This window comes from Mustelus asterias, chromosome 11, assembly GCF_964213995.1.
Source record: "Mustelus asterias chromosome 11, sMusAst1.hap1.1, whole genome shotgun sequence".
In the NCBI taxonomy this organism is placed as follows: domain Eukaryota; kingdom Metazoa; phylum Chordata; class Chondrichthyes; order Carcharhiniformes; family Triakidae; genus Mustelus; species Mustelus asterias.
The window spans coordinates 83,582,045-83,598,517 of record NC_135811.1 but is presented as its reverse complement, the minus strand read 5'-3'; positions in this window follow the sequence as shown (position 1 = coordinate 83,598,517).

Sequence of the window (16,473 nt, the reverse complement as noted above, 5' to 3'; positions counted from 1 at the left end):
ATATGCTCATTAGATTTGACTGAGAGTTGAACACACTGCTTCACGGAATGATAACCATCAGGTCTGACTTGAATCTCCATATGGACAACCACGCAACTGTGGAGCATTTCACCTCAAGAAAAATAACGTGCAAATAAATAACTGCATTTTGGTTTCGATATTAATCACTGCCATTTTCTAACCGCTAGACATGAAAGTGAAGATCAGGTCCTTCATCTTTCTTCATCACATTGAATAAATTAACCAGTGTGTCTGAAAAATTCATTCAGAAATATTGTATATCAGCATTCCCCTTCCCGTTATTTTATATTGGGTGGCACGGTGGCTAGCACTGCTGCTTCACAGCGCCAGGGGCTTGGGTTCGATTCCTGGCTTGGGTCACTGTCTGTGCGGAGTTTGCATGTTCTCCCCATGTCTGTGTTGGTTTCCTCCGGGTGCTCCGGTTTCCTCCCACATCAAAGATGTGCGGGTGAGGTGGACTGACCATGCTAATTGCCCCTTAGTGTCGGGGGACAAGGGCCTGGGTGGGTTTGTGGTCAGTGCAAACTCGGTGAGCCGAATGGCCTCCTTCTACACTGTATGATTCTATATTATTCTCTCCTTTCTTTGGATTAACACCTGTTCATTATGTTTCAAGGACATGCAACTGGGCAATCTGATCCCAAGACTAGTTTTATGCTAAGACTATTTTAATTGAACAAGAATAGGTGGTACTTGATAGCCCAGTGACACCAAGACAAGAAATAGCTCTATAAGTACTCCCCTCAGGAAGAGAACATCACTAATAAAACTCTAATATTTCAATTCAATGAGAAGCTCTCGAAACAAAATATACCCAAATTATTATTCTGCCAAAAACATTAATGATCTGCTTAACAATCAGGCAGTCAATCATGGCGAACTTTAAGCGCATCATGTAACTCCTCTTCAGGTTGATCTGCGCTACACAAGACTCTGGAAGAAAGGCAGACATTTTAGTCCTCCTGCAGATCCTATGCAAATCTAGACCTGTGGATGGCCAAACACTGGGAGATCAAATTATCCTTTGTTGCCTTGTCAAGTTTCTCCAATACACTGAGCCAAAGAATTTATGTTGCAGCTTCTGACAGATTAGTAAAACCTATTTAAAAGCAAAATACTGCAGATGCAAGAAATCTGAAATAAAAACAGAAAATTCAGGAAAAGTCCAGCAAATCTGGCAGTATCTGTGGAGAGAAAATAGAGTTTAAGTCGTCTGTATGACTCTTCTTCAGAGTTGAAGCGAGGTAGAAAGGTAATGGATTTTATGCTGTTGACAAGCAGAAGCTGGCGGGATGGGGGGTGGGCAGAGGGGTGGAGGGGAGGGTTTGGGAATGGGGGCTGGGCAGGGAGTGTGGAGCAAAGCAGAAGGTCAGGGAGAGGTTGGATGTCAGGAGAGATAAAGTGACTAAGATGTCCTGGATACAAGTCACATGGTCGATAGGGACCATCCGTTCTGTGACACTCTGGTCCATTCCCCTATCACCCTCAACACCTCATCCCCTTCCCATGGCACCTTCCCATTACTGGGTAACTGCTTTGCGGAACACCTTCGTTCAGTCCATAAACATGACTCCGACCTTCCTGTCGCTTGTCATTTCAACTTATCCTTTTGCCCACATGCTCATATCTCTGTCCTCAGCCTCTTACAATGTTCCGGTGAATTCAACACAAACTCGAAGGATCGCACCTTATCTTTCGATTGGGCACTTTACAACCTTCTGGACTCAGCAAAAATGTAAAACTGTCATCTTTGCAGTTTTACAAATCAGGATAGTGTGTGGTTTGGAACTCTATTGCCCTTCTTTCACTGTTGCTAGGCCAAAAGCCTGGAATTCCCTCTCTCACAGCTCTGTTGGTGTACCTGTGCCATGTGGACTGCAGTTGTTCAAGGGGGTGGCTTACCACTTTCTAGAGGGCAATTAGGGATTGGCAACAAATGCCAACCTTGCCTGTGACACTCACATCCCATAAAAGAATAAAAAGAAGCACTTTCTCTGATTGAATTTGGTCCTGTTGTATAACTAAGTAGCACACCAAGTAATACCAGTTGAACACATTGGTAAGGAGTTATAGAATTCCTCTTCATGATTCTCTTCCTCTGCCCAGAGACATGTGAGGCAGATGAACACATGCTTACATTTGTTCCCATGCTTGTTTATCCTGAAACAGGTCACTAGCCTGCGGCCAAAGCTTGAGGAGCGCCGCTCCACAGCAAGCATGGCTGACCAGGAGACTGTCCCATTCTTACCACCTGCCGTAGTCATAATGGAAGGCTTTGCTGGTTGACAATCAACCTGTTTGGCTTTGTTATGAATGTTTTTTCTACCAAAGTTGATAGCTTCACACTTATTTATATTATATTCCAACTGCCATGTTCTTGCCCATTCATTTAGCCTGCCCAAGTCCCATTGAGAGAATGGCACATTTATTTCTACTCTCTATTTCCTATCTGTTAACCAATTCTCAATCAATACTGATTGCTCACTCCGCCAATTCTTTTTTCATTACATTAATGACTGTATTAGTGCTGCTTCACGCTCTCGTCTAGACCTGGGAAAATGTATCAATTTTGCTTCCAATTTCCAACTCTCTCACCTTCACATGGTCCGCCTCCGACGCTTCCCTTCCTTGGCCTCTCTGTCTCCATTTCTGGTGATGGACTGACCATCAATTTTCATTACAAACCCACCAACTTGCACAGCTACCTCAACTACAGCTCCTCATGCCCCAGTTCTTGTAAGGACTCCACCCCATTCTCCCAGTTCCTCTGCCACTGTTGCATCTGTTCCAATGATGTCATCCTCAAAAATGGTGTTCTGACATGTCTGCTTTTTCCCTTAACCGAGGTTTCTCCCCCACTTCATGGTTGACAGGGCACTCAACTGGATTCGAATCATTTCCCGCACCTCTATCCTCACTGCTGCCTCTGTGGTACCCTGGTCCATTCCTCCATCACACTCAACTTCCCATCCCTTTCCCAAGGCACCTTGCCTTGTAATCGCAGAAGGCTATCTTCACCATTTAAGGCCCCAAACACTCCTTTCAGGTTAAGTAGAGTTTCGCTTGCACTCCCTTCAATTTAATCTATTGTATTCGCTGCTCCCTTGCAATTTCCTCTACACTGGGGAGACTAAACACAGACTGGGTGATCGCTTTGCAGAGCACCTTCACTCAGTCCGCAAGCATGATCCCAACCTTCTTGACACTAGTCATTTCAACACACCATCTTGCTCTGATGCCCACATGTCACTCACCTGATGAAGGAGCAGCGCTCTGAAAGCTCGTACTGCTAAATAAACCTGTTGGACTTTAACCTGGTGTTGCGAGACTTCTTATTGTGCCTACCCCAGTCCAACTCCGGCATCTCCACATCATGCCCACATGTCCGTTCTTGGCCTGTTGCTATGCTCCAGTGAGGCCTAATGCAAACTGGGGGAGCAGCATGCCATCTTCCAATTAGGCACATTACAACCCTCAGGACTCAACATCGAGTGCAACAACTTTAGACTGTGAACTTTCTCCTCCATATCCCTCCCTGTCACCTACTCCCACCCTCAACATAAACACACAAACATGCACACGCACGGCTATCTGCCTTTTTTCTTAAGATTGCTCCATCAGGTTGCAATCTCTCACAGCTACAGCTTAATATCTAACACATTCTCCCTCTTCTTCAGTTCTGATGAAGAGTCAAATTGACTTGAAATGCTAACTCTTGTTTTCTCTCCCTCCAGATGCTGCCAGACCTGCTGAGTTTCTCCAGCATCCTCTGTTCTTGTTTCATATTCCAGCATCAGCAGTATTTTGCTTATTTCAATCAATACTAGTAAATTTACCTCAATCCCATGCACTCTAATTTTATTTACCAACCTCCTATGTGGGACCTCACTGAAAGCCTTCTGAAAATCCAAATACACCACATCCACTAATTCTCCTTTATCTGTGCTGCAAGTAACATCCTTAAAAACGCCAACAGTTTGTCAAACATGATTTCCCATTCATAAATCCATGTTGTCTCTACCCAATCATATCATTATTTTCTATGTGTCCAGTTATCCCATTGTTCATAATTTGTTAATTTCCAGTCTGCAGGCACTATTTAATGATCTATATGATTCTGAATGATAGCCACCAACGCATCCACTACCTTTATAGCTACCTCCTTCAAAGCTCTGACATGTAGCTCATCAGAACAGAGGATTTATCAACCTTCAATTAATTTTTTGAATATTATCTCTTTATTAATACGAATTTCTTTCAGTTCCTCATGTTCACAAGTCTCTGGGTTCCCTAGTATTTCTGGAAGATTTTCTGTACCTCTCTTCCTGAAGACAGACACAAAGTAATTATTTAGTTTCTCCACCATTTCCCTATTCTCCAGAATAGATTCCTCTGTTCTGTCTCTGACTGTAATAAACACACACTTGTTCTTGCTAACCTTTTCCTTTTCACATACCTAAAGAAGCTTTGACAGTTTGCCTTTACATTTCTTGCCAGCTTGTGTTCATATTCTCTTTTCCCTCTTTTTATCAGTTCCTTGGTCATCCTTTGCTCAATTCTATTTTGCTCCCAATCCTCAGGCTCACCACTTTTTTCCACAAACTCATCCGGTGGAATTTTCCCATCCTGCCCGGCACGGGAATCATAGCCCATGGGACACGGACCATGTAAATGTCCGTTGACCTCGGGTGGGATTTTCTGGCCTTAGGGTGAGCGTAGCCGGAAAATCCAGCTCATAAGTCACTTCCATTGATCTAGTGCAACTTTTAACTTGTCTTCAGGTCGTCCAGATTTGAAACAGCAGAGGCTCCATTCTCTCCCCACAGATGCTGTCAGACCTGCTGAGATTTTCCAGTATTTTCTGTTTTTATTTCAGATTTTAGCATCCACAGTATTTTGCTTTTATCTTAGTTTTTAAACTTATCTTGTTAGCTGTGGTTGATTCACCTTTTGTGGTGGACTACAGTTGCGCCTTTTTCCTGTCTGGACCACCGTTGTTGTGTTTGTCATGCCTGGACACATCCCCTGCCGGCTCCTCCCCTTGTCACCTAGTATAAAGGTGGCTGTTTCCTCCCCCTTGTTCAGTTCAGGTCGGTTATCTGTTGGGTTGTGCTCCTAGTTCTGTAATGAATAAAAGCCTACAGTTGTATTGGCACACAAGTAGTCTTTTGCCTAATTGATAGTGCTTCACCTTTCATGTTGGGTTTTTGTGTCTTAGAGGAAGGTATATTTGTTGCAGACCATGGATGGGATTTTCCGGCCATTCCTGCCACCGGGATCTTCTGGTCCTGTCGAAGGTAGCCCCTCCCCGCCATGGGTTCCCCAGTGTTGCAGGGTGCAAACAACGGGAAACCCTATTGACAATGGCGGGACAGGGAGATCTCATTGCTGGCTCATGGTGGGCCACCTCTGCTGTTGCAAAATGTGCTACAGGGGCATGGAAAATCCTGCTCCCTAGTAAATAGTTATTTAAATACTCATTGCCTGTCTAAGATCAAATTTTTAAATGTATTTTCCCAACCCACCATCGCCAACTTGCCCTTTAGGTTGGGGTAAGGAAGGCAGAAGGGTTGGGTTTAAGTGAGGAAGCGGGGAGGAAGAAAGGAAAGTGTTTGACCTAAAGGGAGGCTGCCCTACGGTCGGCATAGGGTAGCCCCCGAAGAGCAACCCCCCCATCCCACTGACTTCCTTCCTGTCATTTAAACAGGCATGTTAAAAGCCTAATTGGCCCTTGATTACTCATTTAAATCTGACAGGAGGGCTGCCGATTTCAGTGTCAGCAGCCCCACTGCCCCACCCCACCCCACCCCCCCACCCCACCCCCCCACCCCACCCCACCCCCCCCCCCCCACCCCCCCCCGCACCCAATCCCCTGTATTATGGGGGTGAACTCGGGGGTGGTGGAATGGTGGGGTTTCCTATTGTGTGTCTCCCACACCCACCCCCCCGACCAGCTCACACCCCATTTTAAGCATGTGTGTATGTGTTTGATGTGTGTGTGTGTGTGACCTAGCCACCCACCCCAAGTTCAAGTCCATAGTACGGGGGGGGGGGGGGGGGGAGGGGGCTGGCACTGAAATCGGCAGCCCACCTGTCAGATTTAAATGAGTTATCAAGGGCCAATTAGGCTTTTAATCAAGGCAAGACCCTGATAATACGCTGCCCACGGCACAAAACATTTGTGTGGGCTGCCGGGCAGGACAGGCAGCCTGATGGTCTTAACATAGCTGCTTAAGTGGCTTCCCAGAAACACGCCCCCATAGAATTCAGCCCCACAAACTCATCCTCCACAGCATGGCAATCTCTACCTATAAGATTAATGGTATTGGTACGGTGTTCATTTAGGACCTTTTTCTGAATTATAAGGTAGAAAAGTTATTGATAAATAAAACTAGATGTATACCGTTGAGGTAAATAAGGAAATAAGTTGTCAGGGGCAAGGGAGACAATTTTTTTCTCTGGTGAACATCAAGAGAAGATTGCCATATCTATGAAGGCAACTACCTTCTCCTTTGCGCTCACCCTGTTTTCCCTATTGTCTTGAATGTTACCTTGATTGACGATGAATTGCTTTTGGCAAGTTAATCCAACTGACGAATGACAACTGTAGGCTGGCAGGCTCCAGCCTTGCGTCAATAAACTACCCAACATAGTCATGCAAAGACAACGGCTTTTGTTCAATAAATACCTAATGACATTCCCCCTCCCCCAATTTATTAAAAGCGACACTTTCCATTAGTAGTTGTGATGAGAACTTAAATGGAAGCTGTCAAGAGGAAACCAAGGCACAGATGGGTTAGGGGAGATGTCAAAGAAGTGATATGTAGTCGGTTCAGAACAATCAGATCACACGCAATAATAACCATTCAAGCCTAATTGTAAAGGCTGCACTATTTCAAGAGACTTCTCATTTGGGATGCTTCAATTTCATCTGCAACTATCTGTTCATTACACACATAAATAATTACGCACACAAGGATTAAATAAAAGGCGAGTATTTCATTTGACTTGATTTGGCAGGAATTCAAGCTAATCCAAGACAGCTCTCTTCACTGCAACTCGCAACATTTTAATCTTCTGCAAAAAAGACCCATGAATTTTAATATTCTGTCGCTGCTGGTAGCAGTTCTATGCTGAATCCACTGAATGCAATGGAACTTCAGCCATATAAAGGTAAAGGAAAAATACCATGTATAATAACTCCAGGAGTCGGCTGTAAAGGAACTGTGCTTTTATTGTGCTAAATGAAAATAAACAATAACGCAAGCCTGTGGTGAACACAACAGGTCCCAACCGGGACTAAAAGGTTAATGGACTCTCTCAGGGTCTTGCTTTATACAGGGCTTGGTATACAAGCTCCACCTGGTTGGCTCATTATCAATCTCAGGGAGCTCATATTCAACAAGCCCAACTAGGAGGTCAATTAGTGATTCCCCATGCAGATCATGGGGGTTATCATACCATGCAACTGAATTTTGCTGCAATCTTTTAGCAATGGGCTGCCGAGGCACTCACACTCCCTTCGCCTCTTCCACAGCAAATTATACATTACGTTTACCATTAGCATTTACTTTAGGTGTCTTTGTAGTGCATGTATGTTCATATACTGTCAGAATGCAAACATCAGCTGTATTCCAAAGATGTGCAGGTCAGGTTGATTGGCCACGGTAGCACAGTGGTTAGCACTGCTGCTTCACAGCTCCAGGGACCTGGGTTCGATTCCCGGCTCGGGTCACTGTCTGTGTGGAGTTTGCACATTCTCCTCGTGTCTGCGTGGGTTTCCTCCGGATGCTCCGGTTTCCTCCCACAGTCCAAAGATGTGTGGGTTAGGTTGATTGGCCATGCTAAAATTGCCCCTTAGTGTCCTGAGATGCGTAGGTTAGAGGGATTAGCGGGTAAATGTGTAGGGATATGGGGGTAGGTCCTGGGTGGGATTGTGGTCGCTGCAGACTCAATGGGCCGAATGGCCTCTTTCTGCACTGTAGGGTTTCTATGATTCTATGCTAAATTAACCCGAGTGTCAGGGGGATTAGCAGGGTAAATATGAGGGGTGACAGGAATAGGGCCTGGGTAGGATTGTGGTTGGTGCAGACTCGATGGGCCGAATGGCCTCCTTCTGCACTGTAGGATTCTATGAATCTATGATTCATTGAATCTGTACAGTGCAGAAGGAGGCTATTCGACCCATCAAGTCTGCACTGAACACAATCCCACCCAGACCCTATCCACATATCCCGACATATTTACCCACTCATCCCTCTAACCTACGCATCCCAGGACACTAAGGGGCAATTTAGAATGGCCAATCAACCTAGCCCGCACACCTTTGGACTGTGGGAGGAAACCCACGCAGACACAGGGAGAATGTGCAAACTCCACACAGACAGCGACCCGAGCCATGATTCGAACCCAGGTCCCTGGAGCTGTGAAGCAGCGGTGCTAACCACTGTGCTACTGTGCCGCCCATTTCTATGATTCTATGATTCCCATATGGTAAGCCTCCAAACTCTATTTGGGTTGAGTTAGAGCTGCAGTTGCACTCAGAAGGAGGCAGGCAACTTGCACTTATCCTAGAACTGTGTTGTCCACATGTGGATAATAAAGGACTCCAGATGTGAATAATTGCATATCTGAATAGCAAACAATGAAATAAATAATAGACACTGTGGTTGAGCATGTGATCTGAATTCTCATATTTACACAACTCTTGGGGCTAAAGAGATCAAGGGATATGGGCGGAAGGAGGGAATCAGGATACGAAATTAGATGATCAGCCATGATCGTAATGAATAGCGGAGCAGGCTTGAAGGGCCGAATGGCTTACTCCTGCTTCTAGTTTCTATGTTTCTATGTATGCATGTGTACCTTGATGTTATTGAACTGCTGCCGATGAAATGGGAAGATTAAAAACAGAGATACAAGTGTTTTTGACTATTATATTTTACTGACTTAGATGTTTTAGAAGTAAGCATACACATACAAAGTTCATCATATTTTATGAATATATTTTGTTAAACATTTTCTACAAAAATTAATGCATATAGTTAAAATGATATTAATGTAGCCATAGCTTGGCTAGTCACCAATTTCTATTGGATAACATTGCTTTTAAACCCTACATTAAGATGTAGCAGTAGATTTTAGTGCAACAGTCCATCTGGGGTGGGTCACAGGAGGGACATACCACTTTTCAATGAAATCTCAAGTTCTATGGGCTAGATTTTATGTGTCCCTGCTGGGCATGTTTTTTGGGCGGCTAGCCAATCACCTTCTTGCTCATCCCTGAGCTGACACCCAGCATTTGCTAGATGGGCAGGCACCAAAGTAGGCAACTTGCCCGCCATGTGTAAATAAATAATTACGGTCAGTTAGGCTTGTTAGCTAGCCTATTGGCCGGGATGATACGCTGTTCATGCCATAATACGGTTGGCGTGGGCAGGAGTGGGCAGGGCATTTTTTGTGGCCTAGATGAGAAAAGGCGTGAAGGAAGGTGTTATTTATGTATTATAAACCAAAGAATCTCAGTTTGATTAGTCACATGACATCATCAAAGACATTTGTGAGTTTTCCCTCTTCCCCATCCTGAATTGGAAGCAAGCAACACCTATCTAATAAAACCCAATTAACTGGTTAAGTAACCCACCCTTTGGCAACATTTTCATCCTTTTAGTGGTGTTCCGCAGGGCTCTGTACTGGGACCTCTGCTGTTTGTGATATATATAAATGATTTGGAGGAAGATGTAGCTGGTGTGATCAGTAAGTTTGCGGATGACACAAAGATTGCTGGAGTTGCGGATAGTGATGAACATTGTCAGAGAATACAGCAGGATATAGATAGGCTGGAACATTGAGCGGAGAAATGGCAGATGGAATTTAATCCAGATAAATGCGAAGTGATGCATTTTGGTAGATCTAATGTAAGGGGGAACTATACAATAAATGGCAGAACCATCAGGAGTATAGACACACAGAGGGAACTGGGTGTACAAGTCCACAGATCCTTAAAGGTGGCAGCACAGGTGGAGAGGGTGGTCAAGAAGGATATGGCATGCTTGCCTTTATTGGACGGGGCATAGAATATAAAAGTTGGCATATGATGTTGCAGCTGTATAGAATGTTGGTTAGGCCGCATTTGGAATACTGCGTCCAGTTCTGGTCGCCACACTACCAGAAGGACGTGGAGGCTTTGGAGAGAGTACAAAAAAGGTTTACTAGGATGTTGCCTGGTATGGAGGGTCTTAGCTATGAGGAGAGATTGGGTAAACTGGGGCTGTTCTCCCTGGAAAGACAGAGGATGAGGGGCGACCTAATAGAGGTGTATAAAATTATGAAGGGCATAGATAGGGTGAACAGTGGGAAGCTTTTTCCCAGGTCGGAGGTGATGAACGCAAGGGGTCACGGGTTCAAGGTGAGGGGGGCAAGGTTCAACACAGATATCAGGGGGACGTATTTTACACAGAGGGTGATGGGGGCCTGGAATGCACTGCCAAGCAAGGTGATTGAGGTGGACACGCTGGGATTGTTTAAGACTTATCTAGATAGCCACATGAACAGACTGGGAATAAAGGGATACAAACGAATGGTCTTGTTGAGCACATGAGTGGTGCAGGCTTGGAGGGCCGAAGGGCCTGTTCCTGTGCTGTATTGTTCTTTGTTCTTTGTTCTACATAGGGGAGAAGGAAAGGAGAGGCTGCAGAATGTACTATTACAGTCATGACGAGAGTGTAGAGAAAGATCAACTTAATATAAGGTAGGCCCATTCAAAAGTCTGATGGCAACAGGGAAGAAGATGCTCTTGAGTCGACTGGTACATGACCAGTATCTTTTTCCCTACGGAAGAAGGTGGAAGAGAGTATGTCCGGGTTGCGTGGAGTCGTTGATTATGCTGGCTGCTTTTCCGAGGCAGCAGGAAGTGTAGACAGAGTCAATGGGTGGGAAGCTGGTTTGCGTGATGCCTGAGTACACTGGGGGCATCCTTCCGAGATATTAATCAACTCCCCACCTCCTTTCTTCCTCGCCACTGATGAATGGACATCCCACTCTTATCTCGTTTGGACGACTTTGAGCATCTTATGTCTGTGGTGCAGCCTCCTATCAGGCATGTCAACTGATGGCCGACTCTTCTTCCAGCCCCTGTTAAAATCCAATCCTATGTTTCTATTGACTTTATTTCCACAGTGAAGCCTCTAGAACTTATCATTTACAAAATAGCATTTTGCTCTGATTTTTAAGGGAGAATTTAATCCTGTTTTAAAATGAAGAAGCTCCTGACTAATTCACTGACAATGGAGATGTATGCGAGGGGGGTGATAACAACTGGTGTTCACGGTGTTCTTGGCAATACCCATATTGGTAGTCAAGGCGACCCAATCAAAAACAGCATGGGTAGATCATTTAAATAATTGGGATATACCTCCAAAGATCAAAGATAGGTCGGTTAGGTGAATTGGCCATGCTAAATTGCCCCGTAGCATCTCATAGAATCATCATAGAAACCCTACAGTGCAGAAGGAGGCCATTCGGCCCATCGAGTCTGCACCGACCACAATCCCACCCAGGCCCTACCCCCACATAATTTAACCCACTAATCCCTCTAACCTACACATCCCAGGACTCTAAGGGACAATTTTTTTTTTTTAACCTGGCCAATCAACCTAACCCGCATATCTTTGGACTGTGGGAGGAAACTGGAGCACCCGGAGGAAACCCACGCAGACACGAGGAGAATGTGCAAACTCCACACAGACAGTGACCCGAGCCGGGAATCGAACCTGGGACCCTGGAGCTGTGAAGCAGCAGTGCTAACCACTGTGCTACCGTGCCGTATCTCAAGATGTGTAGGTTGTGTGGATCAGCCATGAGGAATGATTCGGGTTATGGAAATAGGGCAGGGGAGAGGCCTAGGTAAGATACCCTGTCAGAGATTGGTGTAGACTCAAAGAGTCATAGAATTATAGAATCCCTACAGTGCAGAAGGAGGCCATTCGGCCCATCAAGTCTGCACCGACCACAATCCCACCCAGGCCCTATTCCCGTGACCCCACATATTTACCCTGCTAATCCACTGACACTAAGGGTAAACTTAGCAGGGCCAACCAACCTAACCTGCACATCTTTGTATTGTGGGAGGAAACCGGAGCACCCGGAGCAAACTCCACACGGATAGTGACTCGAGGTCGGAATTGAACCCAAGTACCTGGCGCTGTGGGGCAGCAGTGCCTAACCATTGTGCCACCGTGCAGCCCACTCAATGGACTGAATGGCCTCTTCTGTACTGTCATGATTCTCTGATTCTATGATTCCTGGGAGACAGTGAGGTAGGGACTCTGGAGTGCTGCAGCTCTTTAAGGGCCGCAGCACTTAAAATGCAAAGGATTTTTTTTTCTTGGATGTTGATTGTTGGTTCTGTAATTAGTTACGGGGTACCAAGAAATTCCTCTTCAATGAAGTAACCTTAGAGGTCCTGCTGGAGGATTTGACAATGAGGAGAATTGGAGTTCTTGAGTTTCAGGGAATTCTCTGAAGTGAACCACACCAGCCGCTCACCAGAAATTCCCACCCGAGGTCAATGGACCTTTACATGGGAGTTCACCGAATTTTCTGTCCCATCCGCTACAGTTCCTGCAGCGGGCAGGACGAGACAAAAAAAAAGAGTTAATTCATCATGTTCAGAGGTTATGGGAGTCGATGATTAAACTTTCAGAAAGATTTCCAAGATAGGCTTGAGTCAACGATGCAATCATCTCACAACTACCCCAGCCAAGAAGATTGCAAAGCATCACCTCCACTCTTCACATCTGACATCTCCTCATTACCCTGTCAACGAACAAGAGGAAATAACAAAATTATGGAAAAAAAGCTGGTTTTATATCAGAACCATTCAGTTAAATTCTTTGGTTAATTTAGCATTGTAGGTAATTGCTACCAGCGAAATGTCTATTTAAGTGGATTACTAGATTGCAGGCTCTTTGGTATGACAAGGCGTTCATTGGCATCATCCATGTCACTGAATCAAAACTCTTACCAGAAATGCTACTGTGTAACAGGACAAAGCAAAATGAGGGAAGATGAAGTAATTGCTTGAAGTGTTCATAGCGTGAAATACCATCTTTTTTTTATTCATGGGATGTGGACATTGCTGGCTGGGCCAGCATTTATTGCCCATCCCCGAGGGCATTTAAGAGTCAACCACATTGCTGTGGATCTCGTGTCATATGTCGACCAGACTAGGGAAGGACGACAGATTTCCTTCCCTAACGAGCATGAGTGAACCAGATGGTTTTAACGACAGTGGCTTCGTGGTTGTCATTAGACTTTTCATTCCAGATTTTTATTGAATTGCCGTGGTGAGATTCTAACACGTGTCCCTACAGCATTACCCTGTGTTTTTATTCATACATGGAACGTTGGTGTCGCAGGCCTATCCCTGGTTGCCCTTGAGAAGGTGATGGTGAGTTTTGGTGGTGTCTGGATGGAAAGTCCAGCGACGATACCACTACGCCACTGCCTCCTCTTAATTTGCTAACATCATACTGCACTTTTGTCGTACTTATTAGGAACACAGGAACAGGCGCAAGCTATTCAGCCTCTCAAGTCTGTTTCACCATTTAATTAAATCATGATTGATTTTGATTAATGAAATACAATCTACCGACCCCTTCTTTTCTTTCTGCATTGGTTACAGGAAAATTAAGCCTTCCTTCTCTTTCACCTTCTCTCGTGCTACATGGGGATTCCACAATGCTGGTTGGTCACCTTCGCATCAGCTGTCATTTTGTTTTGCCTTTGGCAGGTGGTTTTTGCATTATGAAAGTTTATAGTAGCAACCTGAAGATTTTGTGATTACTATGATGGGAAGGAAATCTGTTGTCCTTACCTGGCCTGGCCTACATCTGACTCCAGATTGATACCAATGTGGTTGACTCTTCAATGCGCTCGAGAATGGGCAATAAATGCCCAGTGAGCGATGCTCACATCCCGTGAATGATGGTTCTGAGAAATCCAATGAACGCATTTATTAAGAATGATGAGCCGTAATATTTTTGGGTGTACAAATGTCAAATATTTGAAAGGAAATCACTTATTGTAACATTTTTAAGTGCTTTACAAGGAGTGGCAGGATGTTGTTCTGAAGAGGGATCTGGTTATCATGTTAACCGCGTTTATGCCAAAAACCTCTGTCTTCATTTGCAGCTGGGATTCTTCAGTGCCGCTGAAAGTGAATGGAGTTTTGGCCGGAGTGCCAAATTCTCCAACCTCACTGCAGCGGCAGCATAGCATGAATGGCTGGTAAGATCGCGCTCTCTGTCCTCACTTGAGCTTGGGATTCTCCGGGACCGCTGCAATGAATGGAATTTGGCGGGAACGTCAAGTTCTCCGTTCTCACCCGCAGCACGGCAGCCACGGACGAGATCGGAGAATCCCGCCCCTACTCTTTAATTGCCTACGATTGCCCTCATTCCTATTTTTATTTTAGTTTGTTGTTTATTTCCTTCAAAACACATTTAAATTTTGCACTGTGGAGCACTGAGACAGCCAGAGGGTGGGGAATCTGTGGAACTCATTGCCACAGAGGGTTGTGGAGGCCGGGTCATTGAGTGCCTTTAAGACAGAGATAGATAGGTTCTTGATCAATAAGGGGATCAAGGGTTGCAGGGAAAAGGCAGGAGAATGGGGATGAGAATCTTCACTCATCTGAAGAAGGAACAACGCTCCGAAAGCTTGTGCTACCAAATAAACCTGTTGGACTTTAACCTGGTGTTGTGAGACTTCTTACTGTGCTTACCCCAGTCCAACGCTGGCATCTCCACATGATGAGAATCATATCAGCCATGATTGAATGGCGGAGCAGACTCGATGGGCCTAATGGCATAATTCTGCTCCTATATCTTATGGTCTCATGGAGACAGTTTTAATGTTTTGTTGCATAAACTATGCTTGAGATATAAAAGTCTGCACACTCAAATCAAATAAGCATTTAAGCATAAACTGATTAGTTCCTGTCCTTTGTGTTTAATGCAGAGTGAAAAGAATTGTTGAAACTCACATCACAGTACAATTAGAATGTTTTCATTTCATTGCAATGAGTATTGTGTGCAACTTATCTGTTTCGCACTCCTCCTCGGCCTAATCCGAGTTATATTTTTTATGTTGCCAGTCTGTAAATGCTGCACTCTGTAAGTAGAAACTTAGAAGATGAGGCTTAGAAACTACCCTGAAGTTGTCTGAAGGCTGTCTTCCGATTCTAAGAATAGTTTAATTAATTTGTTCTTTTTTTATGCATTTTATATTTCTTGCCGAAGAAACCTTTGCTTCTTTTAGCCACAGAATATTTTAATTAATATAATGATCCCTTTTAAGTCCGACACTGAAATTCTCAGAAGATCAAACTTTGCACATTAAAGCACATTCAGACAGATGTACTACTTTGTGTTCCATCTGTTTGCACATTGGCTTCTAAACTCAACAGATGGGACTATTATCTCCCTTCGGGTTAGCAACTTCCTCCGTTCCCTTTTTAAGGCTGATTTTATGCAAGTTATGCATGAAGTTCATTCATTTCTCCTTTGCCAATAATGCCACACCGGATCATTAAAAAAAAAGACATACCATCTTTCACAAATAATTAATTTGTAAGCAGAATTTGGGCTTTAACTGCAAACCTTCAGACTGGCAAACTTTGTGCTTTATGGAATCTCGAAATTTATTTTGCATTGATTACTTCAGGTTTCCTAATTTTTTGTTTCAGCTTGCAATATTGATGTCCAAATGTGTTTTTAGTGCATTGGCGGAATTCACATTTCTGTTTTGACTCCCCAAATTTCTTGCCTGAACTTGGTGAGGCCTTCATAGCGAGAGGATCTGAGCTTAGGAATAGGGATGGTTTACTGCAATTCCAGTAAGAAGTCTCACAACACCAGGTTAAAGTCCAACAGGTTTATTTGGTAGACCTGTTGGACTTTAACCTGGTGTTGTGAGACTTCTTACTGTGCTTACCCCAGTCCAACGCCGGCATCTCCACGTCATTACTGCAATTCTACAGGGTGTTGGTGAGACCACACCTGGAGTGCAGTTTTGGTGTCCTTATCTGAAGAAAGATGTCTTTGCTATAGACGGAGTACAGCGGAGGTTTACCAGGCTGATTCCTGGGATGGCAAGTCTGTCATATGAGGAGAGACTAAGTCAGTTAGGATTATATTCACTACAGTTTAGAGGAGAGAGAGGGGATCTATAGAAACTCATAAAATTCGAACAGGATTAGACAGGGTAGATTCAGAAAGATCAGTCCCAATGGCGGGGGAGTCCAGAACTAGGGGTCATGGTTTGAGGATAAGGGGTAAACCTTTTCGGAGGCGAGGAGAACTTTCTTCAGCCAGCAAGTGGTGAATGTGTGGAATTCACTACCACAAAAAGTAGTTGAGGATAAAACATTATCTGATTTCAAGAAGAAAG